The sequence below is a fragment of the Chiroxiphia lanceolata genome, chromosome 21 (genome assembly GCF_009829145.1).
Source record: "Chiroxiphia lanceolata isolate bChiLan1 chromosome 21, bChiLan1.pri, whole genome shotgun sequence".
NCBI classification, from domain to species: Eukaryota; Metazoa; Chordata; class Aves; order Passeriformes; family Pipridae; genus Chiroxiphia; species Chiroxiphia lanceolata.
Genome location: NC_045657.1, coordinates 3,365,563 through 3,386,106, shown reverse-complemented (window position 1 = coordinate 3,386,106; position 20,544 = coordinate 3,365,563). Strand labels below are relative to the sequence as shown.

The 20,544-nt window shown below is 51.3% G+C and overlaps 1 long non-coding RNA gene across 1 annotated transcript; it reads left to right on the top strand.

Moving 5' to 3' along the window:
* The first annotated feature begins 303 nt into the window (after window positions 1-303).
* On the top strand, window positions 304-2,233 carry LOC116796966. The gene is made up of 3 exons (XR_004360550.1): window positions 304-460; window positions 1,321-1,449; window positions 2,147-2,233. It is a non-coding gene; the product is annotated as an uncharacterized LOC116796966 (long non-coding RNA).
* Window positions 2,234-20,544: the final 18,311 nt, after the last annotated feature.

Sequence of the window (20,544 nt, the reverse complement as noted above, 5' to 3'; positions counted from 1 at the left end):
GGAAACGTTCAAAACCAGGTTGGATGGAGCTTGGAGAAACCTGGGCTAGTAGAAGGTGGCGTTGCACCAAAAAAATAAGCAGAGAGGTCTCCAGCAGTTCCCACAATCAGAAAGCATCTGGTCCTCAAAGAGAAACGTCCCCCAGATTCAAACAGTTCTGTCCAGTGAGGAGTTATTATGAGGTGTCGCTGGAGCAGCCTCACAAAGCTGGACCCTGCCGTGCTCTCCTGTCATCTGGAATGCATTTGGGATAGCGTGTGGCTCAGCCCTGCATCTTGAGCCCAGCCGGGCTCTCGGGTCGTGGCACAGGACGGCTCCGCCACGTGGTGATGCTGCTCGGCCCGGGGTGGTGATGTAATGGTGGGAAGGGCCAGGCAGAGCCTTCCAGCAAACCTGCTGGCTCCTGCAGGGAATTGATACGGGGGCAGTGGAAAGCTGAAGTGTGAACTGGAGATAATAGGTGAATAATCTCCTGATTTTTATGTGATATTGATGCTCTGCAGGATGGTTGCCCTGGTCCTGAGCACAAAGGAGGAGGGGGGGGGAAAGGCAGCGTGGGCTGAAGTGAGCTCAGGCTGCTCCAAGCATTGCCCCAGGGACATGGGTGTCCTCCCTGCCTCGTGCCATGTCCCACAGCCCACCTCAGAGCCTGCCTGTGCCTTTTCTGATCTGTATTTGAGGAGTGAACACTTCCCAGGAGGCCACTTCCCGCTTGGTTTTGATTCCTATCTCCTGCCAAGCTGCTGCTCCCCCTTTACAACTCGCCATCTGTTTCCCAAGGGAGAGCACAGTGAGAAGGGCCCTTTGTCCAGCTGCCTTTTCCATGGAGCAGCAGGGCAGTGTGAGCTGCTGGGATTAAAATGGGGCTTTCAAACCTCTTGGCCTGTGGACTTGGCAGGAAACATCCCATCTCCACTTAAAAAGCACTGGAACACGAGTATGGCCAGGCTGTGCTCCCTCTGCCCTTGTGCTGTAGATGTTGAGGCCTCCCTGTCCCCACGAGATCTTGTCCTTGCTGTCCTAATGCCCCTTGGTCCTGGGAAACACCAACAGTCCCTTCCCCATGCCTTTTTCACCTAAACCCTCCTCTCCTGTCATGGTTATTGGCCAGAGAGATGTCACAGAACCATGGAATCACAGACTGGTTTGGGCTGGAAGTGACCTTAGAGATCATCATGTTCAAGCCCCCTGCCATGGGTGGGGACACCTTCCACTAGAGCAGGTTTCCTCAAGGCCCATCCACATGTCCTGGTGCATGTTCCTTTTGTGGAGCATTTGGAAGCAGGCAAGCAGCTGCTGTGGCATTTCTGTCCCCACCAGGTTCAGGATGGTGAACCACGAGCCCAGGGAGGGCTGCACAGCACCGGTCCCAGCAGGGCCTCACAGCATTCCAGGGTGGAGAGCAGAGGCAAAGCATCCCATCCAAAAAGACCTGTGCCAGCCTCACCTGTGAGCCTCCAAAACTCCCCTGCACAGCCCAGGGATGCCCACACCAACCCCAGTGTCTGCTGAGGGGGATTCTGGAAGGTGGTGGAGCTGACAGGGAATGAATGGAGCTTCTGTTCAGGGGGAAGGGCTTGGATTTCAGCGTGGGGAGGGAGAGTGTGCTGGAGGAGGGAGATTGTGCTGGAGCAGTGGGAGAGGCCCTGGTTTACAAAACAAATAAACCACTGTGGCTTCTAAGCACGGGTGATCTCTTAGTCCAAAAGGATCAGGCATAATTTACCACCTGATATCAAACTCCTCTGCATTTTGAAAGGGAAGTTAACAAATGGAAGCTGAGACAGAGAAGGGGAAAGGCTGTTTTTTCCCAAAGTTGCTCTGTTTTGGAACTCCCTTAACCCAGGCTGTCCAAACCCAGTACATTACTCTGCCTCTGGGGACAGGGGTGAAGGTGGCCATAGCTTGTCACTGAGACCAGGCAGCACACTGGGGCTGGGGGTGCTGCCATCCCAGCACTGTGCATCCCATTCCATGGGCTGGGGATGCTGCTGTACCCCTCACCCTGGTGCCTCCTGTCCCCTTTCTCCCACCTCAGAGGCCGTGCTGATGGGAGTACATGAGGGTTTATCCCACCTGCATCTGCTTTGGGGTCAAACCCTGCAATTCTCAAAAGGAGAAAAAAAGTGATTATTTTCTTTGGCAGCTCCATCTGACTCCTGACAACAACTGTGGCCACCCCTTCTCCATTCATGTGACATCATTCCAGCTTAGTCTGTGGTGGTTAGAGTGGGCCTTTTTGTTTGGACTAATTTAATCTTTCCATTTTCAAAACTGCTGATTCCTATAAACAGTTTTAAGCCAGAGGCTGAGCTGGATGCTCTGTTTCCTTGGAGTATGGCACTTACCCAGCTCAGCTACGTGAAAATGCTGTCTCTGGACAATCCCTGGGCAATTCGTGTCTGACATTCCCGGTGATGGGAGCCAGCAGGACCCTCCTGCCCCGCTGCTCTCGGGGTCCCGTCGGAGGTGCTGCCGCAGCTCCGGGCTGTGCTTCCCTGCCTGCTGCAGGCTCTGGCAGCAGGATCCATGAGGAGAACACTAGATGGCAGGTTGAGGCCGTGTCTGAGCCTGCCGAGCCCAGAGCAGGGCGATGTGGCATCGGGGACGGCTCGGAGGGTTGTGCTGGCTCTGCCCAAAGGATCTTCCAGACGGGGCGGGTGCAGGATCCTTCCGGCTTTGTCCAGCTGCACGTTTGCATGAAACTTCTTCCAAACTCTTCCCCTCGGGCCTCTGGGCCTCTGCCAGGTTTGGCAGGAGTTGGCAAGGAGGTTTTGAGAGGAGAGCTGGCAGCTCTGCAGGCAAGGGATGGTCTGAGCAGTGGATTTGCAGAAAGTGAGGATGGAAACTGGAAAGAGAGGGAGTGTTTCAGCCCTGCTCTGTAACCCCCGTGCCCCTTCATTTGCAACCCCAGTCACTTCTGAGCTGCTCAGCGTGACCTGGAATGAACCCCACACAGGATCAGAGCAGGTCCCACGCCCCCAGAGCAGAGGGCACAGCACCCCAAAACACAACCCCTGCCAGGCATCATCTCACCATCCCCATGAGACATGTCCTCTCAGCAGTGCCTGGGGCAGAGCACAGCACCCTCTGCAAGGTGCCCCCAAAACCAGGACAATCTGGGATTTCTGTCCCAGAAAGGGCGACTTTTGAGGAACAGCTTTTCCTGTCTCCCTTTCTTAAATTTGAACAAGCTGGAATCCCAGATTTATTACTATCCAGGGATCCTGCAGGCACATGAGAGACTGATTAGAGACATTCCAGGGCTTTTTAAGGACAGGGACAAGAGGTAAGGCCATCCTCTGGCATGACACTGGTAGTTACCAGGTTTTTGTGTTACCAGGTTTTTGTGTATCTAGAACGTAGTTTGTAGCTGCTCAGTGTCTCCAAGGGCTCCCAGGAGCTGTGAAAAATCAGGGAGTGAGAGAAGGGGAGCAAGATGCAGAGGTCTGGGCTTCAGGTCAGTGTATGATAGTAAATATGCCTGTAGCTCTTTGATTTCTGGAGCAAAGCATCACTAAAACAAAGGAGATGGGAGCTGTGGGGTGCTGGTTCTGGGCTCTGAGCTGAGTTCAGTGTAAAACCTCCCAGACAGGGGCTGGATTTTTATCTGCTCTTGGGATTCTGACTTTTAAGAGAAGCCAGTGGTTGGACACAGCTTTTCTAGGCCAATTTTGCAGATTGGAGTTGTTTCACATCAGCCATGGCTGAACTCCTGAACTCCCACACACTTCCCAGAGCTGCAGCCTGGCCCTGGGGCTGGTTCTGACTCCAGGGAAAGCCTCTCCTCCAGAGTCCCTGGGGACAGCAGGGATGGGGCTCCTCAGGGGCAGCTTTTTCACCCATGGAACCTCCAACACTCCTGACACTTCCTAGTTCAAAGCAGACACTTGGACCTGACAATTTTGGGTGCCAAGAGCTGGAGGAGGCGACACCCAAATAATCAACAAAAATGGCAAACCCCAGTGTTTGGGCTGGGCAGGCAGAGAGCAGCTGATTCACTGATGCTCAGGCAATAATTAGTGAGAAATCCCCCGGGATCTTGCTCTGAAAAGGGAAATCCACTGGTGTGGCAAAGGTTTACTGAGCATTCCTCAGAAGGGGACTGTGATGAGAGCTTGCAGCTGAGGGAGGGTGGAAAGGACCTTAAAGCCCACCCAGTTCCAACACCCTGCCGTGGGCAGGGACACCTTCTGCCAGACCCATCCAAACTGGCCTTGGGCACTTCCAGGATGGGGCAGCCCCTCCAGGCTCTTCACCCCCAGCTCTGTGGGTCGTGCAGGTGCTGGGGTTGCTGTCGGGGAGCCGCCGTGGCCGTGCCTCAGCAGAAGGGAATGTTCTTCCCGAGCAACTGAAAGGCGGCCTGGAACGCTCGGGCCAGAGCTCATGAGTCACCTCCCACTGCACACGTGGGCTCCGCCACAGCCAACATCCCCCAGCGCCAACAGCAACACCACGTAGCCTAGCAATGGGGAGCAACCCTACAATAACAACCCCGAGGGACCCGCAGCCCCGAGCAGCAGCCCCGGATCCACTCGTTGTGTCTGAGGAGGATTTTCCAGAGGGCAGCCGGCACGGGCTGGGATCGTGAGGAGGGAAAGCAGAGGGAAACCATTTGTCTGGTGCAGCCTCGAGGTCAGGGCTGTGTCTGCCTGCTGCTCTCACACCTCCTCCAGCCTTATTTTCCAGTCTCCTCATCTGTCTCCCTCCGTGAAAGCTTTTTTTTCTGAATCCTTTTCCCCGGGTGTTACTCGCCTGCAGTCACTGCCACGTGGAGCCCCTCAGACCTCCCCTGGCCATGTGATGTCCCCAGAGCCCAGCTGATATCAGTCAGAGCTGCTGGCCATGGCCAGACTGTGTTGGGAGCCAGGCCCACAAGCAGCTGAACAGCAGCTTGAACTTCTCCAAGGATTGCAGCAGGCTCTGAATCATGCCTTGACTGCTCATTGCATCTTGTCTGGATGGTGCTCCCACATGTGGTCGGCTTTAACTGAGCTCCTCCTTGAAACATTTGAATATATGAATATGCTTGAACCCCTCCTCCAGCACAGGATCCCTCTGCCATGGTCAAGGACAGAGAAGTTCCCTGACCTGGGGAAAATTGTTCATCTAAAATATGGAGACTGGCCCAGCTATGGTCACTTGTAATGTCTTTCAGGTTTTTCAGTCATAATTTCTAAGGATTTAATGTCTCCACCTGCCTCTAATGGGATTATTCTCACAGCTATTGCCATAGGTAAAGACTTAAAGTCAGACAATAATTACTCCCACGAAAGAAACACTGTTTTCTTGTCATGTTCCATTAAATTGTTCACTCCAGGAGCCAAAGAATCACTGACCTTATTGCCTGGCCTTCAAAATAAATCATATTAGAGAGGAGAGAAGACACCAGGAGTGCCAGTGCTCTGGACAATACAGCTACAAGGCTGTTGGGATGTTTAACATATTTTATCTCACTATTGGTTTAATCAACAAGGGTTGGAGGGAGATTTTGGGGAAGGACCCTGGCCCGGGGAAGGTGGCTGGGCAGAGATGTTCCCTCTCTGCTGGGATTTGCTGAGGTTTATTTTTCATCCTGGCCAGTGCCATCGGCTCCATCCAGGCCTCACCTGGGGTGGGTGTGATGTGAGAGCTATTTTTGCTGCTCCATGAGGGCTGGAATCCACACACCTTCCCGTGGTGACAGATGTCAGCTGGGGAAGCGAAGGTGCCACAGCCACGTGCTGGCAGCCAGAACCTGAAATTCATTTGATTAATGAGCATTATTGTCATTTCCCCTCGAGCTGGAGAGCCTGGCAGGCTCCAAGGGGCTTGGAAGTACATCAAATCCCCCAAGGAAGAGAGGCAGAGTTTCCAGCCCTCCTGCACGGGGAGGATTCGGAGCGGTTCATCTCCCGGACACCTGCAGACACCCTCATGCCTGTGCACGAAGGTTTGGCTCTGGGGGCTCAATTCCTCCTGCCCCAAGGGCTCATCTTCCACCTCCCTGCCTCTCTGGCTCTGAGGATTAAGAGATTTGCTCAGTGGAACAACACTCAGCTCCTGAGCTTCCTCAATCCAGGAGGGAGGCAGCTCACATGGGGACACCGGGACCTGTGTCTGCCAACAGGACATATGGCACAGGGAGACCAGCACAGGCCAAATCCAGGCCAGGTCTGCCTTGGCCCTTCTCAGGGTGCCATACTTCCCTAGGACATGGTTTTAGCAGCAGACCTCGGGATATGAAATGCCAACCCACTGCCACACACTGGGAAAGCCCAGTCTGGGCTGACTCCGTCTGCATTTACCTCATGTCCTGGGAAGTTTCTCTCTGGCCCACACGTCTCCCTGGACTCCCTTCCAAACGTGTCAGGCAGCCCAGGAGAGCACAAAACAAAAAGGAAATAAATCTTCTTTAAATTGCTTCGAGGTTTTACTTTTTTTTTTTTCCCCCCTTTTTTGGTTTCTGCTGCACCAGTCCTTGCAGACCAAATGTTATCCCTCACCTCTGGATGGACACAGCAGCTGTAACCCTTTTAACAACACCTTCCTCTCCTAAACACCAGCCCAGAAAGCTCATGTTTATGTCCATTGGTCTGTATTGATTTCTTTACCTATTTCTCTTTCAGGGCTGAAAAACTTAAACTGCTTTTAAGACAGAGGGACGCTCTGCTGCTGATTTATGTTCTGCTTCAGCCTGATGACATTCAGCTGGTTTGAATGATTTTTTAATTAGGGGGTCGAGGCCTGATGGCACTTTAGGGTTGAAAAATGATCTCTACACACTTACAGGGTGTTTACACCACACGGCCCTCGTCCAGCAAATGTAATTTTAGTCGAGGCAGTGAACTCAGCTGAGGACAGTGGGACGCCTTGGAGCAACACCAGACATGCAGGAGCACAGATGCTGTTGGGGTAGGAAATATCTCCATCAAAATCAGGCTCAGAAAGAACCACTGGATGCCAGCAAACACCCTGAACCTGCTTTCCTTACCTAAAAAATTGTTGACACGTGAGGTGTAATCAGCGTGGTGTTTTGCAACATTTTCAAATGTTTATTTAACATTTAATCAGCTTCTTCAACATTTGTTCAGTTTCTTCAGGCACTGGGAGTGCTGTGGCTTGGGTTTGTTTGGGTTCTTCTTCTTTATTTTCAAAATGTTCTACTTTTCCCACACCGAGGGAACACTTTCTGCCTTCCTCCTATTCCACAGAGGCAATAAAAAGCTCAACTGTGAGGAAGAAAGGAAAGTCAGGCTCACTGTTAGTATCCAAGCTTCCTTCTTATGGCTTTAGGATTCACAGGCTGATACTCCCACAGTTCTACCTGTGCACTTGGAAACGGATTGTTATCCAGAAAGTGTCTTGGATTTCTCTGGATAGGGAAAAATACAAATCTAATGCCCTCTTGTGGCTCCTCCCAGCAGTGTCTGGCTGTGCAGTGGTGGCAGGGATGTCTCACCCTCTACCTGTTTTGGGGTAGGAATGATAACTCTGAGGTGGGAAAGACAACAGGGGGTGTGTGTCCCATCTCTTCACCCCAGGAGGCTCCTGGAATGAGTTGAGGGGAACTTCCTTCTCCAAGGGAGAGAGGAGAAGTGTTTTGCAGGATGTTCTCACCGACGGGGAGGGGGAATGTGAAGCTCGAGGGCAGCTCTGGCTGCAGTGCCCGGGACATGTTGAGCCACGGGCTGTCATGGAAGGCACCCAGTGACACACCCGAGCACAAGGACAGTGGTAGAAATGCTCTGTGACTGAGAGCCCTCGTGCCTGTCCCCACACCAGCCTTCCAGGAAAGACCTCCATCAGCATCTGCTTCCTATTAAGCATCGTTGGGTTCCAGCCCAGAACAACTCCAAAGATTTATTGACTTCCATGATTTCTAAACAGCTCCCAAGGAGCAGTGGGGAGCCTGGTGCTGGCTCTGCTAACCCAGTGGGATCAGAGGGTTCTCCATGCTCCTGATCCCACAGATTACCAGAATATGGAGCCAATCAATCACCCTTTGAATATTAACCTAAAACCACTTCCACTGTGAAATTTTAGGAATTTAGGACTCGTAGAATTGCTGAGCAGATCTGCAATCAAACCAGTGGTCCACATTACTCAACAACCCCGCCCCTTCTCCAGCAGTGACCTCCCACTGCCTGGGAGAAGTTCTCATCCATTAGAGAGGGTGTCCTAAAATAGGATGACCACAGCTCCTCCCTGCTTTTGTTTCAGTCCTTGTTCTTGGAATGAGGAATAGTTCCTCATTCCAATTAAGTGCTGAGCATCTGATTGAGCCCTGTGAGTATCTGGTGGTTGACAGTGCCACAACCTCCAGGATCAGCATTGCTGTCGAGGTGGTTTTTCAATATTTATTTTTATTCACGAGAAATTTCAGCAGCACCAACTTCTCTGTCAAAATACTGCTTTAGAACATCTGCAGAGATGTTTTCAATTTGAAGTTTTCCTCTATAAAGCTTCTGAACTTAAAAAAAAAAGAGAAAAAAAGAAAATTTTAACTTTAAAATTTTTATTTTCAGCTCTTTGGCAAAGACCCAAAGTTATTTTCTTAGGAAAAGTGTGAGCTGAGAGGGGACAAAGTTCCTTTAGTGATCACTGCACACACCATCAGGAGGATGCTTACAAAAATAACAGCTGAAGAGCTAAGACATCTTAGCCAACTGCAGATGTCACATGGGCTTGTCCCCACTGTGGGCAGGGGCACTCTGCTGGGCTGAGAGCCAGGAGCATCCAACATCCAGCTTTTTGCTCTGGAGTGAGGATCCACATGGATCCTCCCTGCTGGGATGAGTCTTTTCTACCCCTTACCTTCTGGCCAAGCAAATCTTTCCCCCTCAGACATCCCTCTGTGGTCTTGGCTGCTCCCTGGCCAGCAGAGAAATGGAACATGTGTGGGCACAGCTGTGAGCAGAGAATCCCAGACTGGTTTGGGTTGGAAGGGACCTTAAAGTCCCATGGGCAGGGGCACCTTCCACTAGACCAGGTTGCTCCAAGCCCAGTCCCCCCTCATTTCCCGTGGGCTTTCAGTGAAGTTGGGCTGTGATATTACTGCTGTGTGCTGCGTATGAGCTCTCAAATCTGGGAGGAACTGCCCCATAAAACAGCAGGGAAGTTGTCAAGTGAGCCCCTGTTTGCTGAAGAGCAGCCCCAGCTCTGCTCCCCCTTGCCTTGGCCAGGTGAGCTCTTTCAAGACCCCACGGGATGGCTCAGGTTTACCAGTGTGGGACTGTTTTAGCTTTTCCTGGGGTCTTCAACACCTTCCTAGGGAAAAATGTGTGATGCTCACACCCTGAGGAGCCCCTGGAAGTGTTCACCAAGCAGGGGATGCAGGGGAAGAAGCGAGCAGGGGTTTTGGCTGAGAGGCATCATCACACATCTGGCCCTGCGAGGCTCCATGTGCAGTCCCGGCACTCTCTGCTCGTTTCTCACTTTTTCCTTTTTAAATGTCCACTTCAGAGAGAGAAATGGCTGAGAAAGGAAGGATGATCAGCTCTTTTGGCCCCAGGCCTGGAGAGGATCTGGCAGCTGGTGGTGCTGGAGGCACCCGGAGGCAGCGGGTGCTGCACGGGGGCTTCCAGGGTTCCTGTTACCATGGCTTGTGTTTGAAAGGAGGGATGTGGGAGTGGGAGGGGAGCAGATGGACAGTGTTGGAGGCCTAGTGATGGTCTGATGGCTGAGATGCTGTGACAAGGGGAAGGGTAAGGGGTGCAAAAGGGAATTGGCAGCTTCTCAGGACGTTTCTGGTAGGATTTCCCTCCTTACTTCCAGGCTCTGTTCAAACCAGGTTGTTGTTTTCTGCCTTGAAAGCAGAGGCTCCTTAGAGGGGCTTTTCTTTCTCTCAAGTAAACACAGATCTACTAAAAAGCATGGCTCTGCTCTGTGCCAAGAGCTCCATTTCCGTCAGGATTTCAGGCACTACTCAGTAACTCCATTTCCTGGGAATCTCTTTCCAAGAGCTTTGTGCTGATCCTTCCTCTCTTCACTGTGGGTGTTTGGGACAAGCACTGAGACTCTGGAGGGTGGGGGGATGCTCTCATCCAGCTGCTGGGCATCACATCCACGCTGTGCCTCATGTGCCACATGAAGTGGTTCCTCCAGGCCCTGCCACTTTTGTTAATGTAAAGCAAAGCCTTGAGAAGACTCAGGGAATTTTGCACTGGGTGCTTTGCACTGTCTCAACCTGGGCTGCACTGGAGATGTGCACATCAGTTCCTATGGCAATAATCACTGAGCAGGTGAGAGTCAGGACACAGTGGGAACATCAGCCTGATCCAACACTCAGCCCCCTGAGGGGTTTTTGCACCAGAGAGAAGGTCTGGGGGAGTTACCACGCTCTGCACAAGTCAGAGCTCTGCTGGGTCTCTTAGTGAGAGGGGCAGGAGGGTGCTGCAGGCAGGGGATGGGACTGTCTGCCAGTTGCTGCTGTTCCCAGACAGAAAAGAGATGGAAAAGCCTCAGTCCTCACGCTTCTTTTGTGGCCTGGACAATGTGAGATTCCCTGAGTGCCTGGGCCACCCAAGGCTGCTGCCTGCTGTCCCCCCATGCCCCCAGCACTCTGGCTCCCTCTCTGCCCCCTTAACATGCCTTGAGTTCAAGGGGGAATGTAGAGGGACATATGGGAGAGTATGGAGTGACAGGGAAATGGAAGGAGAACAAGTCCCAGGCAGCTCCGAGCAGAGCCGGAGTGTAGCAAAGGACTCCAGCAGGAGCGTTCCCAAGACCTAAGGATCAGCAGTGGGACAGAGGAGTAAATTCAACACATATTTTCCATCCTCGGCTGTCCACATTGCCCCTAACCTGATCCCAGTTAGATACACAGAGGCAGCTGCCAAGGAACTTTTATGACTCATTTGAAAGGGAGCCTGCACAAGAACCTCACATTCGAATCCAGCTGTCTCCTCTCTGCTGTTGTTTAGGGAGGACATTTGTGCTTGCTTAGCTCACCTAGGAAAGGGCCAGCGGGCCCCTGGATACAGGGGAAACTGGTCTTCAGCCCAGCCTGGGAACACACTGTGTATTCCTTAGGAAAAGGGAGAGCCAGAGTTGAGCTGACAGGGAGCACGGCTCAGCATGAGGTGGTGTGGGCAGCAGATCTGAGCTCTGGGGAGCCCTCCTTGCCACGTTCCCTTTGCCTTCACAGGCTTGGCTGTGAACAGAGCCATTCCCCACCAACACTGCCTCAAAAACACCTGGGAAGTGGAAAATCCTGGGGCTTGGCAGCTGCCCCCGTGTTGGAAGGGACATGACCCTCTCCTCTCACAGAGGCACCAGCAGAAGGGAGAAGCAGAGAGTGTTTGATGCACCCTAAAAATGGGCTGGTGTTCAGCAGCAGGTCTAATGACACAACCAAACCTTGCTCAGGAAATCCCAGGTTAAATGAGACCTTAAACCCACCTGGGTCTCTTACAGCAGCCAGATCCTGCTGCTCTGGAGCTGGTGGAGGATTTTCAGAGCAGAGCATGTTCCTGCCCATGCTGAGTCCCATCCCAGTCTTTAATAACAACAGATCAACCTAAACCCTGAAGAGTGAGATGGAAAATCCCTTCCCAAATGCTTTCTGGTATTATAACTGCAGTGATTCTTGCTATTGCCACAGTCCACAAATTGCCTGCCTGTCCCCTGGTGTGCTTTAGGTGTCTGGGACAAGGTGTATGGGATGTTCTCAGCTGGAATTGGGCAAAAAGGTAGAATATGGTGAATATTTTGTGTCAGGAGTTCAGAGGCTGTCAAACTAGTCTTTGTTAAGAAAATGCATCATTTCTGATTCCAGTCTGGTACCAGAAAGCAGGAGGTTTATCTTCAAAGCCGTGACTTTAAAACAAAACAGACAAACAACCCCCCTCCTCGTGAGAGAGCAGAACAGGTTTTTGGTGTCTCTGCATTGCTCAAAATTCTCATTGATTCTACAAAACTGGCCTGAAGATGCCTCAGTCTCAGAGATCCCTGTCCCAGGCAGGATTGATTTTTTTGGGCAAATTCCCTGACTTCCAAACATTTTGCTTTCCATATGTAACAGGACACATTTTCCCTCAATACCTTGAAAATTTTCACTGAGTGGAACCGTCCTTTTACCACCCATCTCTAAAATTCAGTATCTGCAACACCTGGCTTTTCAAATTTCTGAAGCCCTGCCACTCTTTTAGCTCATATTTTCCCATCATTTCGAATAAGTACCATTAAACAAAAGTTGAGACACTTATAAATTCACATGAACCTGGAAAATGGATCATGGAGAAAAGCACCTGAATGGATCATTAAGTAAAGTACCTGCTATCCCAAAACCCTTCCTAGCAAGTGCCATCATGTCTCACAAACCCAGGTGGGATCCTGCTGCCATGTGCATCCCCTGCACTTCCAGGGCAGGGAATTTCACAGCCTGAAGCTGGCTCAGCATCCTGCAGAGTTAACAACCCTCTGCTGCAAAAAAAGGGGTGGTGGAAAGCCCATGATGAGCTCCCAGGAAGGGCTGTGCCAGAGGCTGATGTGAAAGAGTGGGCATTGCCCCCATCAGATGGATGAGCAGGGTCGGGGAAGGGTTTGGACCACCCAGGAGGTACTCTGGGATGGGATTCCCTAGTTTCCCTGCTGCTAACATTCCTCTTATCTCTCCCTGGGGCTGGAATGCCACACACAACACCCAGCCCTGCACACTGGCAGCCGGCCCAGCACATCAACACCCAGCCCAGCACACGGGTACCCAGCCCGGCTCCCGCGGGGTTTTTGGGACCGGCTGGCTCAGGGCCGGCCCGGGCAGCCCGCACGGAGGGGACCGCACCGGGACCGCCGGCAGCATCACTAGATGGTGCTCACGCCTGCCTTTTCCCGAGCTCCCGGAGCACCGGAGCCGCGGGCACCCGCAGGGATGCTCAGGTGGCTCCCGGCGGTCCCCGAGGCCTCGGGAGCCGTCGCGGCGTTGCCATTAATAATAGCGGCCACGAGGAAGATGATTCCCGGCTCTCCGCTTGTTTCCAGGCTGCCAAGGGGGGGGGAACATGCTGCAGGATGCGTCCCTGGGGTGTTCACGGAACCTGTTCTCCCTCTGCTGCTCCCTCCGAGGATGCCTCGTGCCAGCCCCAGTGCACTGGGCTCCTCTCCCCAAATTCCTCCACCTCCCGCAGCCGTGAGTCACCGCAGCCAGCCCTGCACCACATCCTCTGAGACAAACCCACACAGGAGCAAGAGACGCTCAGGGCATTCTCTGGAGAAATTGCTTTCTCATGACTAGATATTAACATACGAGAAAAAATGATCTATGGCCATAAATTTACTTAAGACCCATCATCGACTCCCCAGCCCAGAGGGAAGTCTGGTGTTGCTGCTGTGGTGTGAAGCAGATGAAGGGAGAGGGGTTGGGTGTGTGGGTGAGGGATGCTCCAAGCACCTCCTTTCCAAGAGCTTCCTGTGGCCAGCTCATGACCTGGGCTGCAGGGAGCTCGCTGGGGTGGCCTCCAAGAGGACAACTTCTTGGCTTTATTCTTATAAATAAGGATCTATTTATTAGCAGCTCCTTGCAGCACAAGGGAGAGGAGCAGCTGGGATTGCACTGACACGCAAGCTGCTGGGAAAGCTTCAAATCCGTTCTGGCTTTCGGCGAGTCCCCAAGTCCCCTTCCCCAGGCAGAGCAGGAGCCACTGCCTGCCAGGAGCCCTGGGGTGGGGTCACCCTAATTAAAAATCCACTCCAACCTGCAACAAGGACACCCTCATTTTGCTTTATCATCTCCCCTCTCCTCGGGTTTGAGGTTAGAAAAGTGCCAGCACCACACGAGACAGAGAGTTCTGGTAGGCATAGCTGGGTGCCAGTCACCCTTGGAATTTTGTTAACAAGCTGATCCAGGAGCAAATGAAACCACTGTAAGTGATATTGTTTCTGCACAGTCATGGTCAGAAAAGTTTCAGGCTGTGTCCCCAGCAAATTTTCTTCTGCAGGATATGATTTGCCCTTGGTTATACCAGGACTGGGCTGGCGTTGGGAGCATTTTCAGTTCTTTAATAAAAATGTTGTCTGGACAAACCAGACCCTGCACTCCAGAGCAGAGAGTAGAGGAGTGGGAAGGGCAGAGAGCAGGGTGTTGACCACAGGGACAAGCTGGCTCAGATCGAGCTGGGAGGGGAAGGACAGGGGTCCAGGAGAAATTTGAGGGAAAACCTAAGGAGGCAGAAGGGATTAGTCCCTGCAAACGTTAGCCAGGATGAGCTAAATACCTGGCTGGTCATGCTTTCATCCAGCACTGCAGCTGAGAGGATCTGCACACATTGCAGGAGGATTTTGGATGGTTTGGGGGAGTGCAATGCCTGTGGGATGTGATCCCCTGAGGGGTGCTGGGCCCTGTGCTCTGCTGAGAGCTGCCTGACCTCCTGCTCTGCACCGTGGAACTGGGGAGAGAGCGAAAAGGAGCCTGAGCAACACGAGCAAACCCAAATGTGTTTCCACTTAGCGGCTCCTCCGAGGCCAAATGATGTAACTCCCGCGAAGCTCTGCAATATGTTGGCAGGAGGAGCCTAGTGACAACTCCAACTGTAAGTTCCTGAGCTAATGAGCACAAAAGTTGAATAAAAATAAATAAAAAAAAAAAAGAGGCTTTTTTTTTTTTGGCTTAACACAGCGATCCTCCCCGGGACTGTTTCCTGAGCAGAGAAACAGCACACTGAAGGAAAAATTCCAGCCCCAAAGACCCTGGTTCCTCTCCCCTGGGTCTAATGGGGCAAAGCCAAAGGGTCACCACCCATCAGGGCAAGCATTTCAAAGCAGCAGAGCTGGGGTTTGCTCAGCCTGACGAGATGCTGAAGCAGATCCCTGCTCCAGAAGGAGCTCACTGCCATCCTCTGCTCCAGCCTTTATGGAGTTAACCACAATTATTATTACTAAGGTTGGGTTTTTCTGTCTATGTGTGTGTGTTACCAGCAAAGAATGTTTTACTACAGCTCTCCACTCAGCCACCAGCCTCCAAATGGACCATGTTACAGTAGAGCTAAATATTGTGTCAGGGACCATGTGTTTCTTGTAAGATGGGCTCGAGCCACAACTGTGTAGGAAATTGTTTATCTCTCTCCCCCCTCTCCCTCTTTCTGCCTTTATCCTCCCACGGGCTGCGTGGACAGACAAGGCTCGGATGATGGGAACTTTCCTGGGGATGCTGGCGGGGTTTTTTCCCAACTATTAATCCAGTGAGGGCAACTGCAGGCCATGATTCATCCCTTTCTGGCTGGTGACATGTCACTCCTGCTCCCAAGGGGCACAAGTGGCTCTGTCACTGGGCTTGGGTGACACCAGGCAGTGGCCAGCACCACTGAGGAGGGCTGGCTCAGCACCACAGATGCCTGGGGAACCTCTGCTGGAGGGTTGGGATGGAGCAAACAGCATAATGTTGATGTGTGTTTGGAGGTGTCACAGAGGGAAATTTGACCAGAGAGGTGTTGGTCAAGGTGGAGATGAACCCTTGGAAATCTCGATGTCTGCAGGGTGGACTGCAGAGCCAGATGGTTGGCTGAGAAGCAGAGCAAACCCTCTGAAAATGGATTTATTGCTGCTGCAGCCAACACAGAACAGAGCAGCCCCTCTGGGTGCTGGTCTGAGCTGAGCCTTTGCCATCCATGCCACTGGTGTGACACTGCTGTCACCGTGGGCAGGGCGAAGGCTTGGCTTGCACATCCCTCCATGATTCCGTGCACAGCAGAGGCACCACAGACAGGAAACTCCCTTTTGCCTTCACTGAGACAAAATCAGCAGATCTGGGACTTGTTTGTCCCCTCCACTGCTCTGCCAGAGGGATGTCAGGGAAACCTGAGCCCCTCGTGCCTTCCCCTCCTTATCCATCCATCTCGACGCCATCCCCAAACGTAACAAGGCACTTTTCCTTTTTGCTGCCTCTGCTCTCTCCTGGCCACTGATCTGTACAAAAGCATAATTGTACATAAACATCTGATTTCTTTTACTTTGCCTCAGTAATAGCTTGTAGCAACCCTTTCCAACATCTATTAATACTGTGCAATGTATTAGATCCAGACTTCAGATCCCCAAATGTGACTGTCTTCAAATAAAGTGGGGAAAGGCTGAACCCGGATCAAACATTTGCTCCCTGGTCATTTTTAAATACAGTATAATCTGTGTGTCTCTATACATTTAGCAAAGGCTCTTGCTTTTAAGCACCTTGGATTTTTCTCTGGGTGAAATATTATGGATGAGGCCCACCTGGATCAGACTGATGATCTCCAAACAGCAGAATCCAGAGTTTCAGCCAGGTGGACCTGGCAGGGCAGTGATGCTCCCACTGCCTCTTATCTAGAGCAGAGCTGTAGGAGATCAGGATGTCTATGTGGGGGAGGGAAATCACGAGCACAGAGATGAACTGACCCATCCCAAACCACCCAGTAGCCAGGTGGGAGGTAGAAACCACCAGAGATTAATGATGGTTGCTCCCTCCAGCAATCCCAGGACCTGGGGTGGGTTTTGGATGGGAACAATGCTGAGATGCAGAGATGCAGAGACTTCAGAGGTGCAGTTGCTTCCTGAATCAGCAAGGCTTGCATTTAACTTAATCTTTGGAACAGGAGGGTTTTAACAGATAGAGAAACTAATGTTTTTCCAGACAGACTTTTTTTTCTGAATCGTTTTGACTGCAGACAGATTTGGGGGCCCTGTCATTGAAGGTGACTTGCTTTATCCCTGATCCACCTGCAGAGGCAGAAGCAAAAAGCAGCAAATATAGCTAAAAATATGGACCATATCTAATTCCTATTCCTTCCCACTATAAGACAGGATAATTTTGAGCAGTCTTGTGCTGGCAGAGCTGCAGGGCCTGGCTGTGCTGGCATGCAGGGCACCAGGCAGGACCAGCACCCTGCCTGACCAAAGGCAGAGCTGGGGAATGGGGCAGCACTTCCATTGGGAAATTGCCTTTCTCTGCAAAAGTAAAAATCCACACAGCTTATAATAACAAAAAGGTGTGTTAGCCCTGACTGTATCTCTGGGAATGAGAAAAACAGCCAGGGTTAAAACGTCCAGCTAGTTATGGTTCCTGGGAAGTGCCCCCTGCCCTTCCTTATCAGGGCACCATCAGGGTATAGACCCAACTTTTTTGTGCAAAAAACCCATAAACCTGTGTCCTCAACTGTATTTTTCTTCCCTTGCTCCATGCCATGCACACACCACTGCTGGTGCCAGTGGTGGCTTTGTACATCCCATTGCTCCCTCAGAGTGATCCAACAGATGATACTTGAGGAGAAAAGGACACTGAAGAATTTGGCTTGGAGAGAAAAACTGTCTGTGAAGATCTTCTGGGGATGTCTTTAGGTTTTCAGGCTAAAAGAGATCAGGCCGTTTTTCTTCTTCACCAGAAACAGCAATTTAGGGATTTCCCTGGTTCTGCTTTGCTTCTTTCTGCTGGTCACTGGTCTAAATCAGGAAAGGGACTCTTTCTCTCTTCCTTGAGGTCATTAAAAAGCCTGAATTGTACCATGGGCTGGTCCAGCCCTTCAGATGCCAACCTGTTTTACCACCAGCCTGTGCCCCAAATTCCTGCATCTGGGAGTCTTTCTCTTTGATCCATCCCTGCTATTAAACAGCTTCAGATAAAGCCACGAAGCTCATTTCTAGGAAAGGGAACTGAACAACCTGAATCTTGGAGCTGAGCAGCAGTGGGGAGCCGATCTTCAAACTGCGTCTCCTCACCGGCTTCAAAAGCAAAGCAGCTCATTTTAACTCACTACACGACACTTCAGCAATGATTAAAGCACCTTAAACGTGCACCTTTTTCATCACAGCCCCGTCTGCTGACAGGGTGCCAAGTGCAACAAACCCCATCAAAAGCGTCGTCCCCGTGATGGATTTAATTGTCGTCGTCTTGTTTTTCTTTTCGGAGCAAAAAAATAGAGCCTGGAGAAATATGCACGTCCTCACACAGAAATAACCCCCTAAAAGCAAAGTGAAGCCGTGGAGGAGCCAGTCTGCCAGGCACAGACACAAAGTGCTGAGCCAAGGAGATAACTGGCTGGTGAGCACCGGGAAATAATGCCCTGAAATCCTTCCGAGCCCATTCATCACCCCGGCTCTAGTGATCATCTCAGCAATAAATTCCCTTATCATCCTATTGGAATTTGACATTAATGACCTGCCTGTTATTTCAGAGGGAGATGGACTGTAACTGGCGGGTAATTGGTAGGAAAAATTGCCGGTTATAGCAAAGATCTGATACCGTCAGAGTAGTTACACCACGAGAGAGGGAGATTAGGGAGCTTTGTTTACCACAAGGGGCTTATTCATCCTGAATAAATGTGTTCACTTCCCAGAGCCTTCCTCTTACACCCTGATTGCCCTTCAGTGGCATCTTAATATCAGCACTAATACATTTTTTTTTCCCAGTGGCTCCGGCACGAAGAACAGCAAAGGAGCTGCTGTCAGTGCACAGATGTCTGTAAAAATGATTAAAAAGTTCTCATCAAACCCTCATTAGTTTATGCATTTATTTCTGAGCTGTCTCAGCAAAGGCAACTGTAATTTCTTAATCATTCACATTACTCAGAGTGCTTCTGCAAGCACCTCTGGTCTGCAAAATTTTTCGCAACCAAATTGTGCCTGGTTTAGGTTTTGTTTCTCTTTCTCTGCTGGAGCGACACAACTGGTTTATTAACATTTTTCTTTGCACCTGCGGGTCAACTTCCAGTCTGCTGTGCCCAAATAATCGAGCCCATGTTCACAGGGGGAGCCTGCAGCCTTAACCAAAAATAGGACAACTGACTTCCCTGGAGCGTGTTGGGAGAGAGCCAGAAGCAAATCCAGAGGTAAAATCCTGGCTTTGCTGCAGTGAACGATACCTTTGCCCTGACTTGATGAGTCTGTGCCTTTCTCAAAGGTTTCCTGTTCCTTCCATCCACTTCCCAGCTACAGGACCAGCAACAGAGACAGAACAGTTATTTTTTGGTGAACATTCCTGCTTTTTAAATTAGCTCCCTGGAGTGTTCACAAGAACAAAGCTGCAAGGCATGGCCACAGGAGGACTGAGGCTGCTGCAGAAGTACCGGCACAGGTTCAGAATAAACCATCTGCATTCTTTGCACAGCTCTGACTGTAACTTCCCAACACATCCTTCACCTTTCTGGGAAGAAAGAACTGGTGATGGTGGTGGGAAAATTGCTTCACAGGAGCTAAGGGAGGTTTTGCAATCACTTTCACTGGAGCCAGGGCTGCTTTTAACCCTCTGTATTCCCCATCTGTCTCGACCACCCTGTGGGCTCCCACCACTGCAAGCAGTGATAGAGGAAAATCAATGTTCCTTTTCCAGGCAGATTCTTCCTGGAGTGCCTGCAGGTGGAGGGGGTGGCTCCAAAGGCTCCTTCAGAAGGAGACTGGCTTTCTCTACATCAAGCCTGACAAAATTCACCTTCCAGGCTCTTCTGAGCACTTGGATGTGCCAGGCTGGGTGTGAGTTCAGGATGATCATCACAATACCTCTAGCCATGGCAGGCCAACAAACAGCTGCCTGGCCTTGGCATCACCACAGGATGCCAGGATTTGGGAACAAAATACATGGCAGCAAAATCCTTCCAAAGCAACAAAACTACCCAGAGAGAAAGTCTGGCTGGAGCTCTTCTCAACCACTCTTTAAAACAGAGGTTTGAAATCGGGCTGGGAGCAGAGATGGAGCATCAGACCCCTAAAGAGGGAGCAGAGCTTGGAGGGATGAATGGAAAATTTGAGCTTTGCCTTAGCAGCATCTGAGACAGGAGGCTGGAACAGCCCTGGAGCCTGAGCACACTGCCCTGGAGCTGAACCGTCCCCTGCAATGGCTTTAACAGGGGTTGGGAGTCGATTCCCACGTCTCTGGTGCCGGGAGAGGGGAAGGTGCAGGTAACGAGCTGTGGCCGTGCCTCTGCTGGAGACAGCAGAACCAGAATCCTGGGGGCTGGATTTCTTCCCTGCAGCCACATAAAAGCTGTTAACTGCCAGTGCAGGAACGGAGCCTGCGGATCCAGCACTGCACTCTTTTTTGTGGAAGGTTGTCCGTGCAAAAAAAGCATCATCCAAATGAATTAAGCACCCTGGTAGTGGCCACATTCCTGAGTGTTCCTTGTGCTCTTCACTTGACTCACCAATAAGGAAGCCAAGGTATTTTGTAGAGGCTGTTTTGAAAACACTCTAATTGATTTAATTCATTGCCAGAGCCCTTCCAGCCCACTTGCTGGACACCCCTCCCAGGAACGTGCTCAATCCCTGGTTGCCCCATGTCCGTGGATTTGGTGTCCTCCAGCTCGTTCCCTCTTGGCTGCAGCGCTGTGCCTGGGGAATGGGGTTTTGCTGCTGGTCTTTGAGGCCATGCACAAGAACAGAAATATTGGTGGCAGCCTGAAACAAGCCTCAATTCCTCCCTGCCTTGTTGAAAGGCATGTTGTTTACCGCAGACAAATCGGAGATGAACACGCCATGAAGAGTCCAGGGAGTTCATAAATTAAACCCTGAATAATTGCAGTATTCCTCCAAGAAGGGTTTTCTTATCTTGATTTCCCCCCTTTTTCTCTCTCTCTCTCTCTTCTCTCCTCCATCTTGGACTAATCACTACCA